The sequence below is a fragment of the Ambystoma mexicanum genome, chromosome 7q (assembly GCF_040938575.1).
Source record: "Ambystoma mexicanum isolate Mex_15411 chromosome 7q, UKY_AmexF1_1, whole genome shotgun sequence".
NCBI classification, from domain to species: domain Eukaryota; kingdom Metazoa; phylum Chordata; class Amphibia; order Caudata; family Ambystomatidae; genus Ambystoma; species Ambystoma mexicanum.
In genome coordinates, this window is record NC_090941.1 from 311,983,917 (window position 1) to 312,005,065 (window position 21,149).

The following is a 21,149-nucleotide window of genomic DNA, read 5'->3' on the forward strand; positions in this document are numbered from 1 at the left end:
CAGGAGAGATTTACTGAGGAGTTACAACTGGTAATCCATTGTTACAATCCCTTCTAGCTATTATGAATCAGTTTATCTGGATGATAATGCCTGCCGAATAGTGACAGTGCTTGATTCAAGAGAGTGGCTTGCCCATCGAGGATGTAGGGACTGGAATAGAACTGGTACAAGCCTGAGACAATTTAACAGAAAGTTCTGATAAAATGCTCATGTTAAACAGACTGCGCAAAAAATAAGAATTCTATGCAAAAGAAAAACAATTTGCCTACGGATTATCTGGATCATTACAAAGTTGTGTTTACTCATCGTCCTGGTATATAAATAAATAATCCTGCTAAAATGGTACAGGAGGTTGCAGCTGCTGCTTTTGTTCAGGGATTATTACCAAAACTGCAAAAGCAGTTGAAAAACATCGGTGTGCATGGCAAATTAATCCCCTTATGCAGCTAGCATCTGTGGCAAATTATGTTTCTTGTCAGGAGCAAAGAAAAGAAATAAAGCTGGGCAAGGTAAAGTATCCTTGGTTACAGCACTTGCAAAATCAGCAGCCGGGTGGGAGCGGTCTGTGTATGTAAACATGGGTGATGGGGACCAGCAAAGACAAGATGAACTTTACAACCAAGGGGAGGTGGGAAGGATCAAGGAAAAGTGCCCATGTCCGACAGGGTAATCAAAATGTATGTGTAACAAGTAACACTGTATGTCACTATTGCAAACAGGAACTGCATTATGAGTTTGAGTGCCCAAATCAGCCTCAGCTCTAGGTAAGGGGGCAGAGGCCCCCTCCACCACTCCTTTTCCAAATGTGAATGCAAAGCATTTTCAAACAGAGGTCAAGAAACAAAGTAATGGCTAGGAAAGCCAAATGAAATGGGATGTTGTCATGCAACTTTGATACTTGTTTATCAAGAATGTCCTTGTCTAGAATGCACAATCCATGGGAAATGTGTGCATTATCTGGTAGCTATAGGAGCAAATCGCTCAGGGATTACAAGCAGGGATTCTTCAAGTGTAGCACTCTCATCTGATACTATGCGAGCTGTGGGTAATCCAATAGGAAGTAGTACATAGAATGAAGTCCCTAACCGTAACCATTTGCCCGATATCGGATTAGAATGTGTTCCTTCTAAGCCTATAGTTACCGGTAGATATAATTGGGCTCAGATTTGTTTTGTAAATTGCGATGGACGATTTGGTGCACTCTGGATAACGTTTCTTTGATAAACAAATGAAGATGAAGTAATGGCAACGTTCCAAGCAGCGTCTGAATGGGAACAGATAAATGAATTGCGGAAGGCAGATTTGGAGGAGTTGTTATCAATGGTACCAACGGAATTGTGGTAGAAAGACGACAATGAGGTCAGGCTCATACGAAATGCTGAGTCAGTACATATTCAGGTAAATACCACTTAGCCCCAGTTTGCTCTGAAGCAGAAGAAGGTATCCCATAGTGATTAAATCATTGCTAGATGAAGTGATTATCGCCACCCCCCTACGAGCCCTTGTAATAGCCCAATATCACCAGTAAAAAAAACGAAGTGATATCTACCAATTTGTGCAAGAGTTAAGGACAGTTAATGTTGTAGTTTGGCACACATTTCCAATCATACAAAACCCAGAGACTATTCTATCATGCATTCCACGTACAGCAACATGCTTTACATTTGTTAATGCATGTTCTGCATTTTAGCCAGGACTTGGCCACTCCTACCTACCTTTGTATTGGTTAAATACACACACGCATACAAAACTTCTCTGACAAATTTCCCATACCTGGACTTCGGCCCGCTGAGGGTGTTTCCCGACAGCTCTTTGAGACCATGCCAATGGGAAAAGGTGCTATACAAATGCCACTACAATACCTTTTTCTCAATTCTCATACTTCTTGATAGTCACCATTTATTCACCTTCACCTTCACTCATTCCTGGATCCAGTATATATGGATGTGCCTCCCACAGGGGAAAACAGAGAGCCTGAGCCTCTTTTCACAAATATTGAAAAAAGATCTAGATGATATTTATTTCCCAAGGGGTTCAATATTGGTGTAATATTTGGACAACCTATTGGACGCATTGCCATCCCACAAGGCATGTAAGCAGGATATGTGTGGCTTATTACCAGCCGTAGCAATAATTGAGCACAACAAATCCAAGGAAAAGTTACAATAATCCAGGTTTATGACATATCAGCAAGAACCACAATTGTCAGAGTCCTATAAAATATTCTGAAGTTGTCCAAGCCAACTACAATTAATTAAATGAGGTCCTTTTGGCCCAACAGGGTGCTAACATCAAAGGATATTAGGATATTAAAATGTAGGGGGTTAAGTACAATAAATTACTCATTTCTTTTTTTTATTTTTTTTTTATTTTGTTTGGCTGAAAAATTAACCTTTCAAAATTTACATTTTACATGTTAATTGAATCAGTTATTAACATCATGTACATTTCATATTTAACAATGTATAAAATTCATAAGCAAAACATATATGAAATTTTCATAAATTCAAATTATTAGTCCATATGTCTAGACCATGATTCATTTAAAACCTTATAAATCACAATTTATGTGAAAAACATATATACAATTTTCACAAATTCAGATTATTAAAACATAGAGCCAACCATAAATCATTTACATGGATAACAAACGTAAATCGCAGTAGTCATGCCATGGTAAAAAAAAAAAAAGAGTCTGAAATTGCTAAAACTCATTTTGTATTCAGAGATAATTCTCTTGGTAAAATGGTTTTTATAAAGTGTGTTAACGCAACATGTATCACCGTTCATGAACTAGTAATTAGAGGGTTCCAAATGTCATCTGTAGTACGCACCCATGTAAAATGCATCAGGTTACGAAAATACTGTGTTCGAAGTGAAACAAGAGCTGAACACTCTACTACCAAATGTGACAAAGTTTCTACCTGATTTGCATGTTTACAAAAGCGACAAATGTTTTGGTGTTCGTGTATGACACCTCTTCGCACTAAAATTTGCTTAGTTGGGTACAAGTTCAGTCGAAGTCTTAACATTTGAGATCTCACAAAAGCTGAAGGGCATTTGATGAGATAGCTTTCCATTGATTTTAAATTCTTGTGTGGAAACAATTGAAGATTAAAATCTACATAACGAGCACAAAGATTTTGGGTAACAATCCAATCATAACGATAGATCTGGAGTTTAGCCTTCACTGGATTAGTTAACAATAACTCAATCGTTATAGCTTCCGATGACTGAATGTAGGCTGCTACCAAGCCTAAGATGTTTGCTACATTCATTCCGAGTAGACATTTTCTGTACAACATGCACATTTTCCACAGCACTTGACTGTACATGGAGACAAAGCCCAATTCATAGCGTAATAAATGTGTCGGGGTACACAAGGGCAAAGACAAAACTGTCCCAAATTGTCTTGATCTTGGTAGTACAGTATTGGCTCCATATGAAAGTTTAGGAACCACCTTTTGAAGAAAAAAGGTTAAAATGTGTACCGTGGTAAATTTCCCATATTTATGCAGTAGGATTTTTGCTTGTGAGATCGATGAACTAGTTTTAACATCAAGCGTGAATACATAGATCTAATCTGCCATAGACCATGAAAAGGGTAAGCCCAGATATTTGTAATGGGAGACTACCATAAGTTTTTCTCCTTGAAGAGACCATCGGTAGTTTGACATTTTAGAGTTCCTTTTTTTTTCACAAACCAATATCTAGGTTTTTTTTACATTGATTGTGAGGTTATTATTGCTGACGTACTCGTCTAATTTGTTCAACAAATTCTGAAGTCCCTGTGGTGTTTGGCATAATAAGACGAGATTGTCAGCATATAAGAGCCAGACAATTTTTTGGAGGCCCAATCTAGGAGAGTCGGTGATGACATCATCAAACGACAACCCCATATCCAGCAAGAAAAGATTAAATAAAGTTGATGCAAGGATGCACCCTTGCTTTAGCCCCCTCTGGGTTTTGATTTTAGCTGATAAGGCACCATCTAACGACAGTCTAACTTGTACAGTTGTATTTCTATGCAATTTGTTATTACAGTTAGAAGAGACAAAGGACAACCATATTGTTTAAGTTTATCAAAGAGGAGCTCTCGATCGACTGAGTCAAAGGCAATACGAAAATCCACGAAAGCTATATAGATGGATTGTTTCTGTTCTAGATATTTAGATTTTAACATATTTAAAGTAATCGTATTGAATGAGCTACCTAGCCCAGAGACAAAACCGGATTGAGAGGGATCTCTCTTACATTCTCTTATGGTCCAGGAGTTTAGCTCTTGCAATAGGATATGGCTGTACATTTTCCCAGGAGCATCCAATAAGGCTATGGGTCTGTAGCTCTGAGGCAAACATCGATCACCCTTCTTATGTATGGGGACAATTATGGAATGTGTCAATGAGGAGGGTATAATTTGAGTTACATTTATTTGTTCAAAAATGTGTTGCAAAATTGATGTCTAAATTTTAGGATGCTGTTTGAGAATTTGTTAGAATGGCCATCGGGGCCTGGAGCTCTCGATTGACTTATTGAATTGATAAAACATGATATATCAGTCTTTATTATATTAATAAAGAACGGAATTTCAGGGATGGTCTCTATTACACTAGTTGTAGTACCAGGACTTGCATACATCTTTGTAAAGTGGGTAATCCATAACGACTCAGGGACATTGTCTGTGGGATAGCTAAGGCAGTATTCAGCGCTTTCCAAATATGGGCTGTATTTTTATCACGTGTAGCTTTTAACATAGTCTCTCCATCATTTTGGATTAATTTGATTTGATGCCAACGGCACCAGTTTCTATAGGTCGTTTTAGCCTTATTACTCATTATGATACACCAGAAATGCTGGAATGGTCAGCAGCTGTAGACAAGGTGTTTGTGCAAGTAAAGTGAGCCCATATAAGTGCACCAGCTCTTTGATTGCACGATTATCACAAACCATTTATACTATTGCCATGAAAAAGGAAGATTTGTACAAGAAGTATTGAACACAAAACACAGTGATAAGCACCAACAAATTGCATATTGTAAAACCTAATTGAATCCAATTGCAGCAGGCGCATAACCTTTCTTGAGATATGGAGTCCTGATGATGCAGAGTACAGAAAATATAATGTTGCTGTCACCTCTTATTTGACTGCACTCCATTCAATAATTGCATTTTTGCTCCAAATGAAACCTAGACACTTGTCTACATCACATGGTATGAAATATGGGGTAATATTGCTATTCTCATCTAATGAGAGCCTTAAGTCTGGCATGTCCGGCACATGGTGAGGCTGGTGAATGCCTCTTGGCGATGATGGCACTCGAAAAACCACATAAACATTTGCAAGAAATCCTGTTGCAAAATTCCTGTGAAGAATATTGTGTTGAATTTTGTTTGAGAAATGAGGCTGGAGAGTTGAAATATGGTTGCACAGTGTGTGTGTGCAGCACATTTAATGATGATTTATAGCTCTGTGTGTCAAGATGTATGTGTTTGGGATTGTACATGACTATGGGTTGCTGTGAAAAGAAAGCGGTTTCATGACTTCCATTGGTGGACATATTGAAAATGCTAATTACACAAATTCCCACTTTGACATTTTAATGATGCCCAAAGAACTAGTGGTGATTGCGTGCGCCACCCACCCACCTCAAAGAGATGACATCAGTCATGGAAATAACCTTGCAGACCAGGCGATGACAGAGGCTGCCCTTTCTATCTATGCCCTTGGAAGAAAAAATAATAACACAAGTACAAATGCAATACATTGTTCAACCTTACTCTACACTTGATGATCTTTCACAAATACAGCAATGGGCTCTAGATGCAGAGAAAAATGTGTGGAGCAGAGCAGGGTGTAACCTTTACAGCGATAAGCTGTGGTGATTGCGTGAACGTCATTTGGTTGTTCCTAGGACTCTCTTGAATTATTTGCATGTATGCTTCAGTGTGTAACACATTTTTACAAAGGGATGATGGTGGCTCATATATGAAACGAATGTTACAAAAACGTTTTTTTGCAGGTTGCAGATCATTTCTGCTGTCATGTCTTGCCTGTCAACAGTTGAATGTGGGATAAGGTGTAAATGTTCAGCAGAGAGTATACCCCGCCCCTTGGACTCCCCAACTACAGTGCGATTTCATACAACTGTCAAAGCGGCATGTACACAATATGTCCTTGTGATAGTTAACCTGTTTACAAAATGGATAGAGGCATATCTGACCCATAAGGAGGATACACAGGCTTTGGAAAGGGCTTTGCTATGTAATTGTATCCCATGCTTCAGAGTGCCAGTGAGTATAAATGCAATTGAGAAACACTCTTCATGGGGAAAGTGATACAAGAGCTCTGTAAAGTACTTCATATTCAGCAAAAGCTCTCTTGACCCACAACCAGCGGTAGTAACGGAAAGACACATTTTGATCCTGATAAATGAGATTTCCAAAATATGCACAGAAACTGGTTTGGAGTTGCCAGACATGCTATTGTTCACTCTGCCGGGGGTGTGAGGAATTGCAAATAGGGCTAATGGATTAATCCCATATGACATTCTCATATCAAACCAATGTGTTTGCCAGAGGCTCAACCATTGCCATTGAGCTTTGGCAGCAGGAAGCTTTTGGATGATGCTGTGCCCTAATATATAGCCACAAATGAGTCAATATATATTAACCGACAGGTTCAGGGAGCATTGCCGAATGTCCCCATAGCATTGTTTCACCATTCTCAAGCTGGTTGCTATGTTTTCCTTAGAAACCACAGAAGATGAAATTGTTTGTTGTCAAATGAGCCAGGGTCCTAGGATGTTCTCTGTTTCATGGTTGCAATGGTGCATTGCTGAGATGCACCAGCCAGGACCCACTCAGCTTTTGTCAAACAGCACTAGTGCCAGTCAACGCTGCATCTGCGAATTCTGGCGCTAATCCTTTTTAGGGGGGGTAACTATTTTTCTATTCAACTGGTACTCAGGGGGTGGGGAGTGAATATTTTTCCAGGCATCTTAGTTGTCAGAAACTGATAATTCAGAGAGGAATAAGGAGAACCTAGGAAGTCTCCAATGAAGAAGTTAGAAACTGGCCCTTGTGGCTAGGCCTATCAATTTTAGTATGTCAGGGAGGGAATTTTGGGACTGCATCTTGGTAGTGCACTATTACTTACAATGAGGAATTCGACCACCCGCACGGTGGGTGTGTGCTGACCTCGGCTTTCTTGAAATTGTAAATGAAATTGAAAATGTATGGGACTAATTTGCACACATTTTCCTATGTTCACTGCATGACATACACATAGACCTGTGTACTCTGGGTGGGCACAGCCTACAGGTGCAGTCCCCCATGTCATATTTAGTTTGGATATGACAGTCAGGATTACACCATGTCATCTCAGAAGGGGGAGGGCAAAACCTTCCCCCTGCCATGGCAGCCTAATTACCAATCAAAGGCTCCATGGATCCACCCTGTATTTTTGTTCAGCCCTGCACGTGATGGCAGTGGTTAACATAATTAGCATACTAATAGAGTATAGTTCAAACAGACCCACATGGGGCCTGGCTGAGAGGTAAACAAAAGAGACAGGAAAGCCCAACAACCTTTGTTATGCACTGTGTCAACCTGAAGGCAGCTCCCGCCCTTAGTAATAAAGGACATTGAAATATCATGTCTGGGACTGCATGTTTACAGTAGTCATCCCCAGAGGGGGGCCCCAATCAGGAGGTACGAGTATGTGAATTGACAGAGACAGAAAATCTGTTCTTGCCACAGCTTCAAGGGAGACCTGTTGCTTTAATCAGGAACAACATAGAGCTCCATTAACTAGAGATACCTGTTGATCCACAACAGACAGGAAGATGGGTGGGACTTAGTATTTCTTGTTTTGGCCCCTTTACCTTTCCTGTTGCAAAGCACTCCGATTAAGACCTCATGCATACAAGGGAATCTTGGTGTGGACCCAGGACTGGTGCATTAATGTAGGCTTAGCCTACACCAATCCATGTGGTCCATTTGGCTTTAAAGGAGGGTTGAGCCCCTCTTTTGGGCAGATCATCTGAAGACTTTGCAAGGAGTAGCAAGAAGAACTCAGCATTGGACCCTGGCTGAAGGTAGAGACTGCCTTACATCTTCCACCAGTAAAGGAAGACCATTACCTTCAAGAGGGAAACAAGATCCCCCTAAACATCTCCCAGGGAATAGAGGGAGATACTGAATCCAGAAGACCCTCCAGAAGCTCCAGAACTGGTAACTAGCCAGCACAGAAATTGCCCTGCTATGCTCTGCAGGAAGCTTCCTAGGTGGGAAGTGCAAGAGGGGAGAAGTGCTTCGACTAGCATCTACCACCATCCGCCTTAAAGGACATTTTCGAGCAAGTCCAGCCCCTCGAGCTGCAACCGACTGCACTGCTGACTGTTTTCACGCTGCAGTCTCTAACGCTGTCTGAGACGCCTCGATCAGTGCTTCAGAACTGCAAAACAGTATGGAGACAATGAATGCTGACCCTGAGCCACCGTGTAGGCCAGCCTTCAGCCATTCATCCAGACTTGCATGCCGAGTTGCCTCCCGCTTGATACCTGCAGGTCTCTCACATCTTGAACTCTGTTGTAGAAGCTGCAAAGCACCCTGAAACCAACTCAACCCTGTCTAGCACCAAGAACATCTGCAGCACAAGGTAAATTGCAGGCATGTCCCCCTGGTCCTTCTCCGAATGCCCCTAGTGACATTTTACAATCCATTGCTCCCTTTGTGTTGAAACCATGTATCCTTGAACTATTGTGATTCCTTACTATACCAACTACCCTTCTGTCAGAAGCTAGAGTGCATCCCTTTTCCTTCTTTGAAACTGTCTGGCCTCTGCATTCTTTTACAGTGTGGGTTGTATTTTGTAGTGTGCTAGAACTGTTTGTTGTGATAATAATAAAGTAGATATTTGTATACATCCTTAACTGGACAGTCCCTTTTATCATTGGGTAGTAATTGCATTTTTGCTGTGTTGCAACTAACCCATGATCCACACCCTTTTGGAGATAAACCAGCCATTCCGTCCACATTCCCAAAATTGGACAATGATATTTATAGTTGACTCGTGTTTCCAATCTGTTTGGATACCTTCTGGTGTACTAGAGGTGTGGGACTGATTGATGGTTTAGAAACCGATATTCATCCGTGGACCACTGTACCCCTGAAAGTTTATTTTTTACGCTTATTAATTGAGGTCTGTCCCTGGGGTAAGAGTACATTTAGGCAGGTACCATCTACTAGCAAAGCTTTGCTGAAGCCGCTTCCTAATGAATTGGATGAAGAGGCACTCATGATATTGGAAATTAATTCAGAGGGCTTAGATAGTTTAAAATGTTGAAATGATTGCTCCAAAATTGGGACCAAAGAACAAACTATTAGGGTGGCCAAAGCCGACAGAAATTCTTGATTTGATCTCCATTTTCTAGAGCAAGGCAAGTTACACTGATGAGCAAATCAATGGATGAGATCAGTCCTCCATGAGGGCATGGATGACTGATGGCAGCATGAAGTAGGTTAAAGACAGAGAAATAGCACACTGGTATCTGTTATGTGCCTGGTATATAAGTATTGAAGCAATACACAGGAGCCTTCAACATGAGTCCTTTCTTATCTAATCATCTTATTATAACTGACCCCACCCCACCACTGCTTTTCAGAGTTTCCCCAACCCATTCCACATTCTGTTACATCACTCCTATGGAACTTTAGAACAGAAATATCCTCTGAGCCCATGGAGATATCATCCAACACAGAATGTCCAGGTACCATTACATCAGGTGCTTCATCATTGTCAGAGTCACCAATAGGATCCTCTTGAAACATTCCCCTAAAGAATGAGGCATTCCTCGTAATTTCATAGTTGTCTTCTCCTGCTGCTGTGACCATTGATCGCTTAATTTTTTTCACTTTTAGAATCATGAGTTTATATCTTGAATCCAATTTCGTACACATCCTTTGTCTCACTATCACAGACTCCCCCACTTCCAAGTGCTCACCTTTGGCTTTTCTCTTCCGATCAGTCAATTATTTCACTCTCCTTCTCTTTATCATATCACATTCTCTAATCTCATTATCCTCTTCCAGTGTATAATCATTTAGTTGAGGAAGTCTGGTTCGAGGTTTGTACTGTATCATTAACTCTGTTGGCGAGTGTCCAGTCATTTCATGCAGAGTATTACGATAGCTTCGTAGCATCTGCAAAACAGCTTGAGGTAATGCCATGTTATCCACAATAGCCTTCTGTCGGGCCCGTTTCAAATGAAGCATAAATCTCTCAACCATGCCATTTGCTTGAGGCCACAGCGGTGTACCCTTTTGATGTTTGAAACCCATGTGTGCTGCACATTTTCCTAATTGATGTCCTTGAAATGTTGGACCATTATCAGTTTTGACTACGTTGGGAATACCCCATACACTGAATAGTTCATCCAAAACCACAGCCACATGATGAAATGCAGTCGACAGCACATGCTTCACCTGAGAAAATCAGGAGTATTCATCCAGGGCCACCAACAGATATCTTCCCTCTTCCAGGGGGCCATAAAAATCAAGAGCCACTCTGTTCCATGGACCATTAGGTAACAGCACAATCTAAAGAGGAGTAACACTACTAGTAGAGGCAGCAGGCACTGGGCACGCAAAACAATTCTTTAGAATGTCCTCAATAATTACATCCATGCAAGGGAACCATACTTGATTTCTTAATTTCTTCTTTGTATTCACCACTCCACGATGCCCTTTATGTGCCAGCATCACAAGGGCTTTCCTCAAACTCTTTGGCGCCACAAGTCTATTCCATCACCTGTTGCTGTCAATTCACTACTTATTCTCGCCAACCTTTGAAGATCCTTCATATCTACCCCTCCTTCTATGCTTTGCTGCTTTTCCAGCTTTTCCATCCACCTCCACTTGCCATCCATGGTGAGCCGCACTGCCGCTTGAATTGTAGGATCACTTTTACTTTTTTTCCCATGAACACTTCCTTGGGTACTGCTGGTGGTGAAGCATTTAGCAATAAATATGACACATCATTCTCTGCCTCAGTTTGCATCTCAGCCTCAGGCTCTTCTCACAGATGCCGGGACAAATAGTCTGCAGGATTGGCCTCTTTTCCTGGTTTATGGACAATAACATAGTCATACTCCTGCAAGCGTATTCTCCATCTTTCAATACGTGGAGGCATTTTGATCCTTGGGTTCCCAAAGAGTGAGATCAGGGCTTGATGATCCGTAATGAGAGCAAATGGTCTTCCAACTACAAAGTGATGACATTTTTCACAAGCCCACACAGCAGCTAAACTCTCCCTTTCTGCTTGTGAGTATGCCTGTTCAATTTTACTCAAAGCACGACTCGCATATGTCACAATGTGCCTTGCCCATTCCTCCCTTGGTTCTGCAGTTTCACTTTCTACCTTTCCTTTTCTATTACTTGTTGTTGTTGTTTAATTACTTATTTTCATTTTGCATGAAGTTTTCATGTGGTTTTCATGTATTACTTCACTTTGTTTACTTTCTAGAATGGCATTTGTAAACCAATAAAATTGATGTACTTTATTTTGTTGTCTTAATTCATTTTTATGATATGCTTTTTACCATGATTCATACATTTATTTATTTTTATTCACATCTGCTCTTGCTTTGCCTTTGTACTCTCTTTAATTCCTCTTGCATTTAGTGCTGGATGCACTGGCAGGGCCAGCTGCAATATTTTGTTTCCAGTTTGTCGTGTTGTTGTTATGGCAACGTTATGTCTGTTATGAATACTTGTTTATCTATGCTAAAATGGCCGCCACGTCCTTAGGTCCTTTTTGTCAATACCACGCATACTACGTGCGTTGTATCATACAGTTACTATTATATAAATATGGCGGCACGTTTTTCAACGTATTTGCGTCCTTTTTTCTTGTGTTTCAGCGCCTTCATACACTCGACGTTCAATTCTTATTGCTCGCGCCTCAGGTAAGAATTTTAAAAATGCCAATGTTTTCCAATCTCATACATTCTTTATTTGTAAATGTTTTTCATGTTCATATAATTCATCCAGACGGTGGCCGCCTCATGCATGCGTGCCTTCCTTACCGTTTCTCTTTTTCTTTGTTTCACTACCTTCAAGCATTTCATTCCGTTCCGCAGTATTGTTAGTTTTCTCTATTTTGTTTTCTTCATTTCTGCCTTATAATTTCTGTCCTTCTGCTCCGACTTCGGTCACGTTTCCCCTCATCACCATTGTTATGTGCCTGATATATAAGTATTGAAGCAATACACAGGAGCCTTCATCATGAGTCCTTTCTTATTTAATCATCTTATTATAACTGACTCCAGCCCACCACCACATTCCAGAGTTTCCCCAACCCATTCCACATTCTGTTACATCACTCCTATGGAACTTTAGAACATTGCATGTGACAACAGCCAGCATAACATATAACAGTATCTTCTATTACCAAATGTGACTGCCAAAGACAATTGAAACAATGATTGCACAAGAGTTCTGTTTGCCCTTCATAGAGGAAGGCAGTGCTTTGTTTTCTTGTTCGAAATCCATTGGCCTGTCAACTAAGCGTCATTGCTTGGGAGATGATGAAGTGGCTTTCCTAGATGAACAGCCTGTTTCATGAACTATTTGCACCCTTACTCAACACATACTTTACAGCCCCTCAAAATATCAAATGATTTTTGAAAGCAGTTGTGAAAAAAGCCCCAGTCAATATGGTGCAGACCTTTGAATAATGGAACAATCCAAAGAGATAGACAATTCTAAATGCAACTCTTTGCTCGATATAGTTCTTTGTGCCAATCTGCAACTCTCAAGTGACATCTAATTTTCAAAATTATTCTTCAAAAGCAGCACTACGACTGAAATGCAGAGCCTGAAGGAGCCTTGAGGGTCAGATCTGGAAAAGGGTCAACTCAGTGGCCTCGGCTGGGAATATCCATAGGGGAATTGTACATGAATAAAGACTAGGGAAGTTAGAAAAGGTGTATTGACTGATTTGGGGTTTGCAACTAATCAATTTCGATGTAAGTACATATCATGGAATACTTTGGCAGTATCACACAAATTGTGCTAATAAGCCTCATATCTGACATCACAATTGTAGATCAAAGGATGGCCTCCATCTTCATTTTCCTGGTACCTGATTAGTAATTCATTACCCCTGCCTGCCTCTTCCTCATTCCTGTACATTATTCCCGTCTCCTGTACTCTTTTGCCAGTACTCTATTGGTACTCCAGGGCCACGTCTGCACACATCCCCGTCACAGTCCCTTGCGCACATACCTATCACAGCACCTCACACACATCCTTGTCACAGTGCCTCACATGCATCATAATCGCAGTCCCTAACACTCATCCCAGTCACAGTCCCTCTCTTGCATCACAGTTCTGTGGGTCCATCCTTGTCACAGACCCTCTTCCTCTTTCTTTTTCCTCTTCCTGGCTCCGGTCCTTCTCCCAATTCCTTGACCAATTTCCTCTTCCTCTGCCTCATAGGATATGAAAGCTGGGTATGGGCCATGGTCAAAGGCCATGTGCCAGGCAAAGTAGCAACTGCCTTTAGCCTAGGACATATCCCATGGCCCATGGACCAGCAATGGGGAGAACCCCATGTTGTGCAGTTTATAAACATATTGATAACCTTGTATATGATATAAATTATGATATTGAAATGAAAACATTTGTGGTGGTGTGAAATATAAATTCAAAACCTTTTAACATCAGTGAAAAAAAAAACTTTAGTTAAGAAATATTTAATGCAAGTCATGTCAATGCAACAAAATCCATGAACTTCCGTGGAAAACTTTAGTTCACGTGACATTAAGGTGTTAGTTTATTGCAACAAACCTGAAATTCTGCAGGTGTTAGAAGCTATCCCACCTTAACTCCAAGTCACCCCATTGTGCAGCCCATGAGAACACTGACGATATCTTATATGACACTACGTATGGCATCTATTATCTCATCATCAATGATGTCACTGAAAACTAGAACAAACTGATGGCATCACAATTTACATCACTTACAACAACACTGGACAGTAAATGCCAGTATGACAAATGGATGTCCTTTATTTCAAGACATTTGAGAAACTTTCTACAGATAGGCTTTTAGTATACGCTACCAAAGGAGAATATACACTTTCAGTATGTCAAGCCTTTCAAAAAGCACCACAGTGTCCAGAAAAACTCCAATACAAGTAGAAAGTACACAACTGGATAAACTTATTTTCTCCTAAAAACCGATTGTACCCCCAAATATGGAACTTTAATTCCTTAGGTTTCCACTTCACCGGACATCTTTCGGAAGCATTGCCATTTTGAATGGTGCTACGTTTTCCTTGGAGAAATAGACTGTTAGCTGTGATATAAAAGCAAAGGGATTTGGTGAACTGTTCTCTGGCTTGTATGTTAGTATCCTTCCGTCGAATGCTGCAAAGTTATACTTACACTACACACATCTTCTTTTCATTTAGTCACCTTGCTTTACAAGGGTATGGTGTGGCCTTTTGAATATGTGACTGTTTCCATACAGACTAGCATATGGCATATTGTGAAGGCCGAAGTTGTTACTTTTCAAATCGTTTGAGTTCTTAACTTGGAAAAAACAGATATAAAAGCATTTCTTTGATTGGGAGATACGTATTTTTTGCTATCTGACTAAGGACTGTTAGACTCTGATGGCTAAAAAGTGACAACAAATTTAAGTGTGAGGAGGTAGATCTGAAAATAAGACCAAAAAAGAACTTGAGTGCCTCTTTTACGTATATAGTATTATTTTTTATTGAAACACTGCATCACTCCAACTTTCAGTTGTAATTTGCGCTATCCCTGATGCCATCAATGATATCATAGATGATGACAGAAGAGATGCTATCAATGTTGTACTCAATGATGTTATCAGTGTGCTCTCATTTCAAGTGATGTTATTGATAAGGATAATGTTCTTTCTTAACTCCTTCTATGATGCCACTGAAGTGCATCCCTTCACCGTCACCTGCATATTCTCCAGGCTCACTGCCACACTCTTCCCTCTCAAGCCCATGACTCTCCTGGATATCTTATAGGATTGCAAGTGCTTTCTCCCCCATGGACTAAAAGGGGCAAGAAGGACATATGTCAGAGACTGAAAGGATGTGGCTTTAGTCAATAGGGAAGTGGTATAGGAATAAGTTAAGTCTATAATGCAGTTTGTATATTGCCAGAGCGTGAAGGGTGAGCAGTGTTTTCCTAACGCCATGTCTATGCAGGTGGGAAGCGGGAGAACGTAAGCAAGTCAGTCCCCCAACTCCTTAAGAGCTTACCCTCCAGCCCGCAACGGTGTAACTCAAACGTGAAGGGCAAGCAGTGTTTTGCTAACACAGGTGTTCTGCTTAAGCAGGAGGTCTGCACAAGAATCTCTAATGATTCCTCTTTGGGCTGTGTGTCGGCCAGTGAACCGGAAACTGCAATCCTAAGGATCCTTGTCCGGCCCTACACGGCTCTATCTATTATGTGAGGCAGTGAGATGCCTGGATCATGCGTGGATCTTGTAGAATCCCGAGAGCAGCAAAGGTAATTTGGTCTGGAGCTGAGGGTTGACCGCGCATGTCTTGTTTGATCCAAGTAGTATCATTTCAAGCCCTGCTAAGCTGCTTTTGGGCCATATCTGACATTCTAAATAGAGCAAAACTATCCCAAAGTGAATTTTTATAGTAGCCATCGACCTGCAGAGGGGCTGCGGTCTATTATTTGCTGCCTCTCATTTGTATGAATTCAGGTGGCTATCCTTGTTTGACGCTAGCCCTGCGATTAGCACAGACATCAGCCTAACGTGTGAAGTAGGGGGGAGGAGTCGTACTCTGGAAGCCTCTAAAGCCATTCGGGCGTGCTCTGCTCGCATGGGTAACATTTCCACCTTTGTTGTCCCAACTAATTCCTACGGCCTTACAATGGTTAAAAGAAAGACGGATTACACAAATGTCGCTGGTGCCACGCAACGAAAAATATCTAGCATGCTCAAACCCATAATAGATGTAAACCAATTCATTACTGAAATCAAGGGCTTCTTATCTGATATTAATGGTGATGGGGGAAAGTGCTCTATAGCTGCTATGACAGTCGATTTATCCACAGCTGATTTGCAAGGTGAACCACCAAAGTCCAACCGTGCGGTCCATGATGTCTCGGATCTGACCTCTTTCTGCGATGTTGCGAAAGGCACAGTTTTGGCCCCAGCCAAATCCCGCCTCGGTTCCCACATTTCAAAAGAAGACATTTTGGAGCCCTTTGCGGTAGCTCAAAAACTGGGCCAATCAGGAGGCTGTAACTGTTTGAGTCGTCAAATGCTGGGTTGCATAGGGGCTAGATGGGTTCTAAAAGAAATGAAATACACCAGCAAGTGAATCCTGGAAAGTCTTTGAACTGTTTGACAACTTTGACTGAGTCGTCCCAATCTCAAAATTCCCTATCATCATCTTCCAACATGTCTTGCCCCATTCACCCGGTTACCCCGGGTGTATTGTGTACTGATTTAAGCAATGGGAATCAGGGGGGCCCAGTGGTTATTGCCATGACCCAGTGTACCTATGTATCATCTGCATTGCCCGTCAGCAATCGTTTTCAACCTCTGGATGTGACCTCCCCAATGGCTGATAATGTCCCTTCTCCTCCCCATCTACACAGCCTATACAGAACTCACGTCAATGGAAGTCGACTCAACAGAAAAGAAGACCCCATCGGGTTGGGGAGCTACCAGAGTTAGGTGTTCCTAAATCTTATTGTGAAGTTGATTCCCAAACCTGTGGCCTTGAACTGATGCCTAAAGAGTGTTCTACCAGTTGTCCATCTTCTAAGTTAGTAGAGCAAATGTTAATTGACATTAAAATCTCAAGTATATCAAGAATGGAAAAGTGGGAGGGGGAAATGGGTAAATTGGTGGAAAAATCAAATCTCTTAATGCCAAGGGGGCCTCCCTGACCCCAGGATCCAATAATACGTACCCACAGGCAAGCAGTACTCTGAAGGTGGTATTGGGAGAAAATGTGTCTTTTTAATCATCCCCAGGCCAGAATCCCATAGGCTACAGAGTAAGTTGTGTATTCCAGGCATGAGTTTAATAAAACCCAGCCCTAATACAGGTACCATATCGGTAGCCACGAGGGAGGTGAACTGCAGTTGAAGGGCATTCCGTCCAGTGGCCGGCCACCTTCTCTGACCGGCCCCAATGCCTTTCCACTATTTGGTGGCGCACCCGACCCATCAGACAGATGCACCAGAGTGGCATAGGCGGGCAAGCCCATAGACCGTCCATAGTGATGACTAATGTCCCTATCGTTTGAAGACGAAAAATCACTAATTAACAAATGCATATACTGGATTCGCAAAGTTAAAGGATGTCTCTCAGTTATTAAGAATGATATCCAGTACTGTGTTAGGGGTTCAATACCGGGCACGGCCTTAGATTTTATACAGGTTTTCTTTGTATCGTGGTACTTATTGGAAGGACTTTTTGGCATGGAGCGTAGAGCTTATCCCACTGGAAACACTAACATCTTGTTAAGGTCAGCTGAGATCTTTTTCAGGGCACATCCCACCCAGGAGTCCTCCATCTACCATCCAAACTAGTCTTTTCTACCCCAGGGCTTGCAGGAAGTGCTGAACTGTTCCTTCCATTAGCACTAACGGGAAATATGGTCCTGTATGTGTAGATTTGTATGAAGTGGATTGACTGGAAAGCATAGGTGGTCTAACAGAGGGGGACTTAATGAAATAAAGCTGCTATCTTGCAACATAGCAGGACTCAAACGGCAGCTGGACAATCCCAATTGGTGTATTTTTGTGATGAACTTCCACATTATAATGGTATAGGAAACCTGGGCAGTAGATCCGCTTCATCTCCAGGGATGCTAGATATTGGTTGGAGGGTAGAATCCTGTCCCTCGGATTGGGCGGACCTGAAAGTCGTGTTGATTCAGAAAAATTCTGATGTGCCACTTTACACGTATAACATCTACAACAGACCCTCTCTACCCTTCGGTCTATCCACATTGAACTCTCTTGAGATGCACATTAATAACAGACCCTTATCTAGGAGTAGCATTCTTGCAGCAGGAGATTTTAATCTCCGAATTGAACCAGTAAAAGAGCTAGTGAACCTATGGGATGACCAGGATCATGCCTGGGATATTCTGCATTTGCTAGCCGCGAGCCCGAAAAGTAGCTTTGGTCTCTTGTTGATTGCTTGCCAACCTAAATCTGAGAGCCTGCAATGGGCGGTTTAGTAAAGACCAACTAGCTAAATTAACCTTCAGGGGGCACAATGGTAACTCGCTCATTGACTATATCTTTATCACAGGATCGGATTAGTCAAAGATCACTGATTTCGAAGTGAGTGAGAGACAGGAGATGACCATCTCCCATTAATCGCGAAAATAAGGCATCTGAGAAAAAATCATGCTTACTCAGTAATAATACACATTTTCACTCCATGACGATTAGTGTCCATGCCCGGAAATCCATAAGATGAGCTGAGTAAGTATCAAAGAGGCCAATCTTAAGCCAGTGCTTTACAACTCTATACTGGCGAACATCGAAGCTATTTTCAATGGAAGAATTAACGACTAACAGACCCTGGTTGACTATGGTTGTTTAACAGGCTTATTCCCCATATTTCAGTCCCAAGGAAAACAATAACAAAGCAATTACTAAACAACCCTGGTTGGTACAATGGTGAATGTCCTAAAGCAAAGGCCGATATGCATTCCTGTATTAAATCGTATTCAGGATTGGACAGACAAAAGCTCAGCGAATATCATGAGAAATATAAAAATGTGATGCACAAAAACAAAAGGTACACTCTGGGTAAATGGGCTGCTGTGTTTTCAGCTATGCACATTAGGGATTACCCACGGTTTTGGAAATTGGCGACGACTAGTGATCTGAAGGGCGACCAGTCATTATTCTGTCATATCAACGAGGATGGGTGGTGGTCATATTTTGCCAACTTGTATCAGATCATTGTGCCCCACTCTGACAGTGACCATTGAAGAGGTCGTTATAGCCTTAAAATCCTTAATCAGTGGAAAAACTGCAGGCCCAGGCGTTATTACGATTGACCTATTAAAAGATGAAGTGGTTATCTGGACCCCTGAACTCTCCAGGCTGTTGAATGCCATCCTGTCCAGAGGGGATGTCCCAGCTTTTGTTTCCTTAGAAACTGCAGTTTAAAAAAGAAACGTGACTCTATGGTAGATATTGCATAAACGCAAAGCCCCTGGTGTTTTGATTAACATAATCTGTCAGCTTTATTCCTCAAAAACGGCTAGTTTACATTTTGGGGTTGGCAGCAAACGGACTCGTCCTTTCACTGCTATAAGAGGGGTTAGACAAGGCTGTACATTGGCTCCCTTCTTTTTCAAACTCCACATGCAAGACGTGTTTGACATGTTACTGAAAGAGGGCCAGGATTGCCCCTAGATTGATGCTGATAAATACGCAGCCCTGTTTTATGCCGATGATGCGGTTCTTATAGTGACTTCCTCACAAGGGCTGAAAAAAACAGTGTTAAGTCTTTGTGAAGAAATGTAATGAGATAGACCTCACATTGAATATTGAAAAATCTAAAGTTATTGTCTTTCGACCCAAATGTGTAAAGTGTAGGCCACTAAAGGTGGAAGTTGATGGCTCTGAACAGATGGAATTTGTATGAATATTTAGGGCTGAGATATGAGGAACAAGGTGGCTGGGCAGCCCAGGTTATTAAATCATCAGCCACTTTAGGTGTAGGATGGTGGAGCAATCTTGGCATTCCACACCAAACATGGCAGAGGTGCAGTTTCTCCTGTGCTGGACCTATTCCATAAACAGGCCTCCCTGCTGCTCTGTATGGTTCCGAATTGTAGGGGTACTGTAACCTTTCGAAGTTACCATTGAACAAGAATTTCTGAAGAAATTGTTATTGCTACCTTCTAATGCTCCATCAGCTTCGGTTTCCTTGGAGCTGGGATGTGCCCCTGTCGCTTCCTTGATAGGGTTCCTTGATACGTGCCAGGCCAGCCCTATTTTGGGCACAATTATGGAGGCGACGTGGCCGGCCTCAAGAGATACCGGAAGGCAGCACTCCACCTCTTAGCTATGGCGGGTGGAAAAAAATTATAATGGGATTCTCATGTTAAGTCGTCTCTTCAGGATCTTGATCTGCAGCAGTTATGGCAAATCCTTCAAATATAAGGCTCTCCACAAGTATGATAATAAAAGAACGGATCAAACAGAGTGGCAACGAAATCTCTCTGGTGGACGCTGCTGCCTTAAAACTGGGTCCTGGCTATCTGAAATTGAGGCACACAGCGGGACACAAATTATATTTGGATCTGATATTCCCAGCTTTCGCAAAGGACCTGTACTTGAGTTTTTGACTGGGAATTCTTCTGGTGGTCTTATTTACACAAAAGTGGTCACCAGGTAACTCAGGTGTTTGTCCACTCTGCAAGGAGGGTATTGAGACAGGTATGCATTTTTATTTTCTGTTATTCTGTGGCAGGTCTGCCGCTTTGGGAGAAAATGTATTTGGCCCCACTATGTAGAACTGCTGGTGCTGAAATTCGGCAAGCAGTTACCTCTGTCAGATTCTTGGCCCAGTGTCTGGATATCCATGTTGTTTAGAGCAACTGTCCATCAAATTCACAGAGCGTGGCTGCTCAGAGCCAAGTCTCATGCCTAATTGTTAGGTATTATTTGAGATTATTGTGGTCATGAAAGTGAGGCTGTAAGCTGTTGAGTCTCCTCTACTAGTTTTATTTATTGTTATAATTATTGACTCAATCATATCAAGTTCACGTATTCTGTGGCACACTTTTATCTCTGCTTTTAGACTTAATGTGCTGTATTTTATCGATATATTAATTGTGGTTACGAAAGTGAGGCTGCAAGCTGTTGACTCTCCTCTACAAGTTTTGTTCATTGTTATAATTCTAGAATCAACCACATTAAGTATTATGTACACATTTCATTATAAACAGAGGCAAATATTTTCTATAGAGTTCTTCATTTTGTCAACTTCTAAACAAGGGCGGCTCATCCATAAAGGGCGATGAGGTGCCATTGGACAAACCAAATCAAGCTCAGCAAAAGCGCTCACATGACTCCTGGGCTGGGGAATGTAAGCTG